Here is an 8,495-nt window from a genome sequence, read left to right as displayed (position 1 = left end):
TTCCACGGACTTGGGGCGGTGTGCTAGTTTGGGGATGATTCGAGCACATTACATTTCCTAAATTTGCAGCCACTCCCCAGCACTAGCATAACTGCCCGGGCTCCACCTCAGATCATCAAACATTAGATTCTCACACGGAGTGCGCAACCTAGATCTGTCACGTGTGCAGTTTAGGGTACCATTTGCACTCACTCCTATGAGAATCCAGTGCTGCCCGCTGCTCTGACAGGAAGCGGAGCTCCGGCAGTGATGCAAGTGATGGGGGCAGCTGTAAATACACATGAAGCTTCCCTCACTCTCCAGCCACTTACCTCCTCATTTGTGCCCGGTTCCCAACAGGCCACAGACCAGTACCAGTCTGCAGCCTGGGAGTTGGGGACTACAACTCGGCACAGTCAGAGTGTTTATCAAGCAGGGAAGAAAGCAGACCCAACTTCCTACAGTTAAGGAGTTTACCTTCTCATGGAGGGAGAGAGACTGCAAACGTTAAATAAGTTAAATATGGAGTATGTTAGAGAGTGATTAAGTACTTAGGGTAAATTAGAAATTAGAGTAGAGCTGGGAATGGTGGCTCATGCCTGCAATCCTGGCACTCTGGGAGGCCAAGGCAAGAGGATCACCCACTTGAGGTCAGGAGTTTGAGACCAGCCTGAGCACAAGCAAGATCTGTCTCTACTAAAAATAGAAAAATTAGCCAGGCATTGTAGTACGCACCTGTAGTCCCAGCTACTTGGGAGGCTGAGGGAGGAGGATTGCCTGAACCCAGAAGTTGCAGTGAGCTGTGATGATGCCATTGCACTCTAGCCGGGGCAACAGGGAAAGACTCTGTCTCAAAAAAAAAAAAAGAAAGAAGGAAAGAAAGAAAGAGGGGGGGGGGAGAGAGAGAAAGAAAGAAAGAAAGAAAGAAAGAAAGAAAGAAAGAAAGAAAGAAAGAAAGAAAGAAAGAAAGAAAGAAAGAAAGAAAGAAAGAAAGAAAGAAAGAAAGAAAGAAAGAAAGAAAGAAAGAAAGAAAGAAAGAAAAGAAAGAAAGAAAGAAAGAAAGAAAGAAAGAAAGAAAGAAAGAAAGAAAGAAAGAAAGAAAGAAAGAAAGAAAGAAAGAAAAAGGAAAAGAAGAAAAGAAATTAGAATAGTATAAGGATTGAAGGAGGATGACAACTAAAGGATGACAGCTTGTCCAGGGAAAGGTGAATAAAGACCTGAAAGCTGAAGGAGACAGTTGTGTGCACATCTGGAGGAAGAGTCTCCAAGGCAGAGGGAAGAGAAGGCACAACGCACATGGAGTATTCACAGAACAGTGAGGAGGCTGGTTTGGCTAGAGCAGGTGATCAAGTGGTAAGTGAATTAGAAAGATACAAAGAGGACCCCATGGCAAAATCGAGGTCCAGCATGGTAGCAGATTTCAGAACGTTAACACACCTAAGGGGGACAGAGGCCAGTGCTGAATTCGGACTGCAAAGGAGTAATCTTGGAGCAAGGGGGCTGCAGTCAGTGCATAACGTGCTGGGGAAAAGGAGAGGAGCCCAGGATCAATTGCTTACTCTGTAGCAACCCTGGCTTAGTTTTATTGGTTTGTATAAATTATTCATATCAAGGGAACATAAAATTTCTACCCCTGTAGTAACAGCTACTCCAGAGGCTGAGGTGGGAGGATTGCTTGAATCCAGGAGTTTGAATCCAGCCTGAGCAAGATCCTGTCTCTAAAAGAATAACAGTTTTTTAAAATACTCGCCCCTTTCAGCACTAGACAGTCTCACTGGGGTTGATTCTGTATGAAGAGAAGAAAAACAGGAATCTGTTCTGCTACTTATCAATTAATCTTTGTATTCATTCAAATGAGCAAATGAACATCTGCAACTGAAATCTTGTTTCATGATCCTCTGAAGTCCAGAGTTCAGAGTCCCCCACTGCTTTCGATTTAACTCCAGAAAAATTACCTGACTAGAGAGCTGGGGCACAAGAAACCTGGTTTGTGTGACTGATTCCTCTCTCTGATGCAGGATATTGCCTCTGAGGGTACAGTCTCTCCCCTCTATGCTTGTATAGGGAGCACAAAGACATTTTAGACTCCTGCCAACACGGATCAGAACCAAGCTGGGAATTTGCTGTAGGCCAGGAGTCCCAGGCGTAAAACGGACTCTCCTGAGACGGTGCTTCAGCCGACAGATCACTACGGAAAATTATATACGGAGCATGGGAGACATCAAGGTGAGAACTATTTTTGTTACTGCTGCTATTGTTTATGCTTCTCCGTGTGTATGAGCCTACGTTTCTAGCGCCTGTAAGGAAAGTATCTCAGCCACGAAGGTAGAACAGAGCCCAGGGTGCAAGCCCTGGTCAGTCTGACTTCTTATTTCTTCTCATCACTAGTTAGCTGCCTTGAAGGAGTCCTCCGCTCACCAGCCTCTCTCCCATTAGCTATCACTTTCTCTTCCGCCCCACTCTCCTTCCTCGCCTCCACCAGTGCAGTCTAATTTTTAGATATTGTCTCTCTCTGAGTATTTCTCCTCTTTTTGTCTGTGATGCTCCTGGGAATACACTTCCTACATATTTTAAATTTTGTTCTTCTCTCTACTCCAACTTCATGATTAAGACTCCTAGAGTAATCTCACTGTAATCCATTCTTTCTTGTATGTCATTAGAAAATGAGATTTATCAGTCATTTATTTAAAAAATATAACCAGAAACTGGCACTTGAGAAATGTGATATTGACATTCTAATAGTAGAGAAAAATGACCTTGCAGAACTGAAAACCAGAATTCTTGTACCTGCTGCATATCTGCATAATAAGGAAATAAAAGATTTTTTTAAAGAACATGTTGCTGTGGAATTCTAAAAGGCCATTAATATGGTGAAAACATTTTAATGTGCACTAACTGGAAGTTTTAGGAGTGAGTAGAGTAGAGCTCCAACCTCCAGTGACTATGGTTCTGATTTACAGCAAGGACTGAAAAAAATGATAAAATGTATAAAACTGTGAGAAAATGATTAGCCTTTTCTGTTTGGAAAAAAAAAATCATCATTGACAAAATTTAGAGGTCACTGAGCTCTACCCATTGACAGAGAATGAGGAAACGTTACTTCTGGCCATCAGCAAGACAGTATTCATGTTATCCTCACCTAAGATTTGTACACTTTTTCCTTCGATGGAGATATGACTTTCACTCTGGACTGCCTGTGGTCTTGCAGCTTCCTCTGGGAGTCGACACGTTGTCTCCACTCATTCTGGTTTAAATGAAGTGACACATTCAGTGGTCATTGTCCACTCAGAAAGAAAGGTCCTTCCCAGCCCACCAAGCCATAGTCAATTCACTAAGCTGTTCACAGAATCATCTCCGTGTGCCCTCACTGAAGAGAGATGGGGTGCTCTGGTCTCTGGAGGAGACCTGAGCTTGTCCAAGTGTTGAGTCTTCTTGAAAAGAACCAAAAAGAAAGCACCAAGTTTGATCTTTAGTCAACCTTAAACTATATTTTTCAGATATTCACCTTGGAATGAAGAAAAATTATGCAAGATCAGTCTGGCCACATGTAGTGCAATTCTGATAATGATCTTTTGCTATTATTTCATCTCTAATGAATCTCATGAAAGTTGCAAGTCAAAGTCATCTATGTGATCTGAGGGGACCTTTCCCCCTCCTTGAAACATTTTGCCATTATGTTGAGAACAATGATGAGCATATTCTGAGCTTCTCAATACAAAAGTAACTTCCAACTAGGGGATGGCACTATAATTTTCTCTGGTTACACTGGATTTGGAGTTCTGTGCTTAGTGCTGGAAAACTCAATTTAAAAGAAACTTACACACAAAAAAGAGTAGTTGTCTCTCAGTATATGTGAGGAATTGTTTCCAGGACCTGAGGATACCAAAATCCATGGATGTTCAAGTCTTTTATATAAAACGGCATAGTATTTGCGTATAACCTGTGCATATCCTCCTGTACTTCAAATCATCCCTAGATTAGTTATAATACTTAATACAACATATGTTCTATGTAAATAGTTGCCATATTGTATTGTTGATGGAATAATGACAAGAAAAAAAGTCAGTACCTGTTCATTGTAGATACAATTAAAAGAAAAACATTTTTGAGCCACAGTTTGTTGAACCCACAGATGCAGAACCCATGGATAGGGAGGGATGAGTGTACCTCAGAGGTACAGTGTTTAGAATTGTGAAGGGCTTGAGCACTTAGAGTAAGATGAAAATGTAAATAAACTAAATATGTTTAGCTTTGAACGAGGAAACTTTGGAGAAAGTAACAACAATTTTCAAATATGGGATATCCTTCCTATTCAGCAAATAGAATGAATATTGAAAATATTAAAATGGAAGTTTTAGATGAAATTCTGAATAACTTTTTAGTTTTTGCAGCTGTGTGAAAATAGAGCACATACACTTCTATAACACAGGTGAGTTGCCTGGCCCTGGAGGTGATCATGTGGGAAACCAAATGGCTACTTAATGGATATTATAAAGGAACACATATGATAGAAGTTTAAATTAAATAATAGAAAAAGTTAAATAATGTAGGTGCCTCCTGCTAGTTAGAAATGATTGAGATAATCAACAGATATGAATGATTGATACTTTAGATGAGTCCGTGTTAATCTTGATGTAAGAGCTTCTCCTTTCTGCAGGGTTTACCCAATCTTTCAATGACAATTGATCATGCTGTCACATGTGGGATAGATACACATTTGCACCTTAACAATTCATGCATGTTTTCTATGTGCCTCTTGGTTATGGCCCGTTGGACTATCCTGGTCTGATATGACCTCGAATCAGTTTGCAGAGCTCTCTTTTTCAGGCTAAACTTATGAAAAAGAAACAAAAACAAATAAGATGACTTCTTTCCAGTTGAATTATAAAACAAGCCAGATTTTTAAGTATTTTGTAGTTTAGTAAAAACTGATTTTGAGATCACCTATATCTTTTTTAAATTAAAAAAAATTTGTATTAACACAATATGAGGCCTGTCCTCTTAACAAATTTTAAGTGTACAATTAATTATTGTTGACTATAGGTAAAATGCTGCACAGAAGATACCTAGAGCTTATTCATCTTATGTAACTAAAACTTTATGCCTTTTGATTAATAATTCCCCATTTGTCTCTCCCTCTAGTCCCTAGTAACCACCATTCTAGTCTTTGATTTTGTGAATTTGACTATTTTGTACATTTAATTTAAGAAGAATCATGCAGAACTTGTCTTTCTGTGCGTGGCTTATTTCACTTTGCATATTGTCCTGAAATTCCATCCGTACTGTTGAATATTGTAGAATCTTCTTTTGAAAGGCTGAATAATATTCCATTGTATGTATATATCATATTTCCTTTATCTATTCATCTGCCCATGAACATTTAGGTTGTTTCCACATCTTACCTATGGTAAATAGTGCTGTAATGAACATAGGAATGCTAATATCTCTTCTAGATTCTGATTTCAATATCCTAGAAGTGGGATTGTTGGATCATGTGGGAATTCTATTTTTAATTTTTTGAGGAACTTCCATAGTGTTTTCCATAGCAGACGCACTGCTTTTCATTCCCACCAACAGTGTGCAAGGGCTCCACATCTTCACAAAGTGGTTGCCTTTTTTTTCTTTTGATAATAGTTATCTTGACAGGTGAAAGATGGCATCTCCTTGTACTTTTGTTTTGCACTTTCCTGATGATTAGTGGTGTTGCGCATTTTTAAAATTACCTGTTGGTCATTTGTGTGTCTTTGGAGAAATGTATATTCAAGTCATTAGCACATTTTTAATTGGGTTCTTAATTTTTACTCATACAACTTGAGAACATCTATACCTTGTGTGAGTTGCATGTGGAACATGGAGAAAACAAACCAAATCACATTAGACCCGAGCAAAACTAGAGAAACAAGAAATCAGCAATGGGTGAAACAGTACTCCAAAAGTACATTCCAACCAGACATTTCTAAATAGCCTCAAAATGGAAAGAATCTACATATTCCTCACCCAATCACAACTCTTTAGGATTGATGCTGGTGGAGGGGACTACCGAGATGTCCACAGAGAAGGCAGCCTGACAAGGAGTGTTAGCACCAAGCTTGTCAGTTTCCTCACTCTCTCTTGGGAAGATCCACATGAGAGGTTGTTCCATGACATAGTAAATACATACCTGGAGGCAGCACTGGCCATGTTTTTACTTCTCACTTCTCTGTCCCTTGAAGATTTATGTCATAGTGGGAATGGTGGCAATAAGCTATATAAAAACTTGTAATCCTTCATGGAAAGACTATTTCTTTAAGGTCTCTACAAAACAAACTTCAAGCCTGAGAGAAAGCACAAAACCTTTCCCTTAAAGCTCATGGATACGTTTTTAATTTTAGGTATATATCTACATACATACATAGTTTTACTGTACTTGGTAGATAAGACAAAAGCAGATGATGTGGTCAACTTTGGAGGAAGCAGATTGAATGTGAGATCAACGGCACCAATCTCATAGATGACCACTCACCTAGGAGGCTGGATAGATCAAAACTTCCTCTCAAATGGTACCAATAGTGATTGTGTAAATGAACTCAATTCTCTTCCTCAGGCTGAGAAATAAGTAGAGGATTGTTGGTTTGTAGCAAAAATAAGGATGAAAATATAAATGAAAAGCAGAGAGTAAGAATATAACAGAATCATATCACGGCCAGATTGATTGAGATGCCCACATCTTAGTTACTTAAATTCTTGGAATTTATCACGATAATTTAAACCACGTTGACAAGATGGTGCTGAAGGTGAAGAAGGAAGCTCCTGCCCATCCCATAGCCGAAGCCAAAGCAAAGGCTTTGAAGGCGAAGAAGGCAGTGCTAAAAGGCGTCCACAGCTGCAAAAAAAAAGAAGATCCATATATCACCCACCCTCCAGTGGCCAAAGACACTGCGGCTCCGGAGGCTGCCCAAATAGCCTCGGAAGAGCCCCCAGGAGAAACAAGCTTGACCACTATGTCATCATCACGTTCCCCCTGACCACTGAGTCTGCCATGAAGAAGACAGAAAACAGCAACACAGTGCTCATTGTGGATGTCAAAGCCAATAAGCACCAGATCAAACAGGCTGTGAAGAAGCTCTACGACACTGATGTGGCTAAGGTCAATGCCCTGATCAGGCCTGATGGAGAGAAGAAGGCACATGTTCGACTGGCTCCCAATTACGACGCTTTGGATGCTGCCAACAAAATTGGAATCAACTACACTGAGTCCAACTGGCTAATTCTAAATATATTTATCTTTTCACCTTAAAAAATAATTAAAAAATAAACCATGTTTCCTTCAAAAACAATAACTAAATAATTCTAATGTTATATAAGACCACATTATTATCCTCAGAGGCATTCCCTGTAAAAATCCATTTTTTCAAAATGTGTGATATTTACATTAAGGATATGTGATTTTTTTAATCTAGACTTTTAAAATAAAGATAAGATTCAGAGGTGAAAAAGGATTTTTCCTGTTTATTGCTCATTTCTCCTGTTCTTGTTGTCACCAAAATTTGGCTCTTTTAGATGTGATTCTGCATTTAAATGACTGGGAAATTTGATGCATGAGAGATGCATTTATCTCTCTAAAAGGGAACTTCAGATTTCATCTTCTATATATTATTTTAAAGTAATGACATATATTCCCTTTAATTTTCAGGAAATATATTGAAAAATATGGGTAGTGGTTTTATTACTCTATAAACAAATTTCTATTAGATCCTTTATGAAATTTAAATCTTTGTTAATTTATCTACTAACCTCTAGGAGTTTTCAGTTAGATGTTTTAAATATTGAAGTAAAATATCTTTTACTAACTATCCCTAATGATGGCTTTTGAAACTTGTTGTTGCATCTCCAGAATTTAGGTATTTTGTAAGACATCAATGTTGAGATTATTCTTTCACAAACCATTTTAACTGTTGAGGAAATGATGGATTCTAGCAAAACTGGCCTGAAAGCAGGAGGAGCAGCAGGGGCTGAAGAGGGTCATTCAAAGAAGGAAGTGGTACATCTGTGGTGAATGCCACAGAGAGGCCATGAAAGTTAATTCTGTGATAAAGTACACATGATTCAGCCATTAGAAAATCATTAGTGTCCTTTACTGTAAGACCTCATGCAATGCCTTGAAGCTCTCTGCCCCTCAGAGTTAAGGTTTGTGAAATGACTCCCAGCTTCAAAGTTCTGTGTGTATGGCAGAGGTCAGCCACCTATAGCAAGAGGGATGGCAGGACAAACAGGGAGGGGTGGAGACTGAGAGTAGCTGGCAGAGACGGCGGAGCACCTCAGTGGGCACACACACGCTTCGGTGTCGAGGAGGCAAAAAGGATCAGAGTTCTTGGAGAAGTTGCGATTTCTGAGTGATCCTCTAGTTACGGTTTCTGTGAGGCCTGGCTGTCTTCTCATGCTCTTTCCTCTCAGAGACCAGCCAGTTCCTGTGAGCATGTGAAATTTGTGTCTCCACACTTGCAACCTAAATCTGTAGACTTTATTCCAAACATTTG

The 8,495-nt window shown here is 39.4% G+C and overlaps 1 pseudogene; it reads left to right on the top strand.

The window, feature by feature from the left end:
* The first annotated feature begins 6,740 nt into the window (after window positions 1-6,740).
* Window positions 6,741-7,676, top strand: LOC123632068 (annotated as a pseudogene).
* Window positions 7,677-8,495: the final 819 nt, after the last annotated feature.

Source organism: Lemur catta, chromosome 2 (assembly GCF_020740605.2).
Source record: "Lemur catta isolate mLemCat1 chromosome 2, mLemCat1.pri, whole genome shotgun sequence".
NCBI classification, from domain to species: Eukaryota; Metazoa; Chordata; class Mammalia; order Primates; family Lemuridae; genus Lemur; species Lemur catta.
Note: the sequence above shows the minus strand (reverse complement) of the source record. Positions and strands in the feature narration are given on the sequence as shown.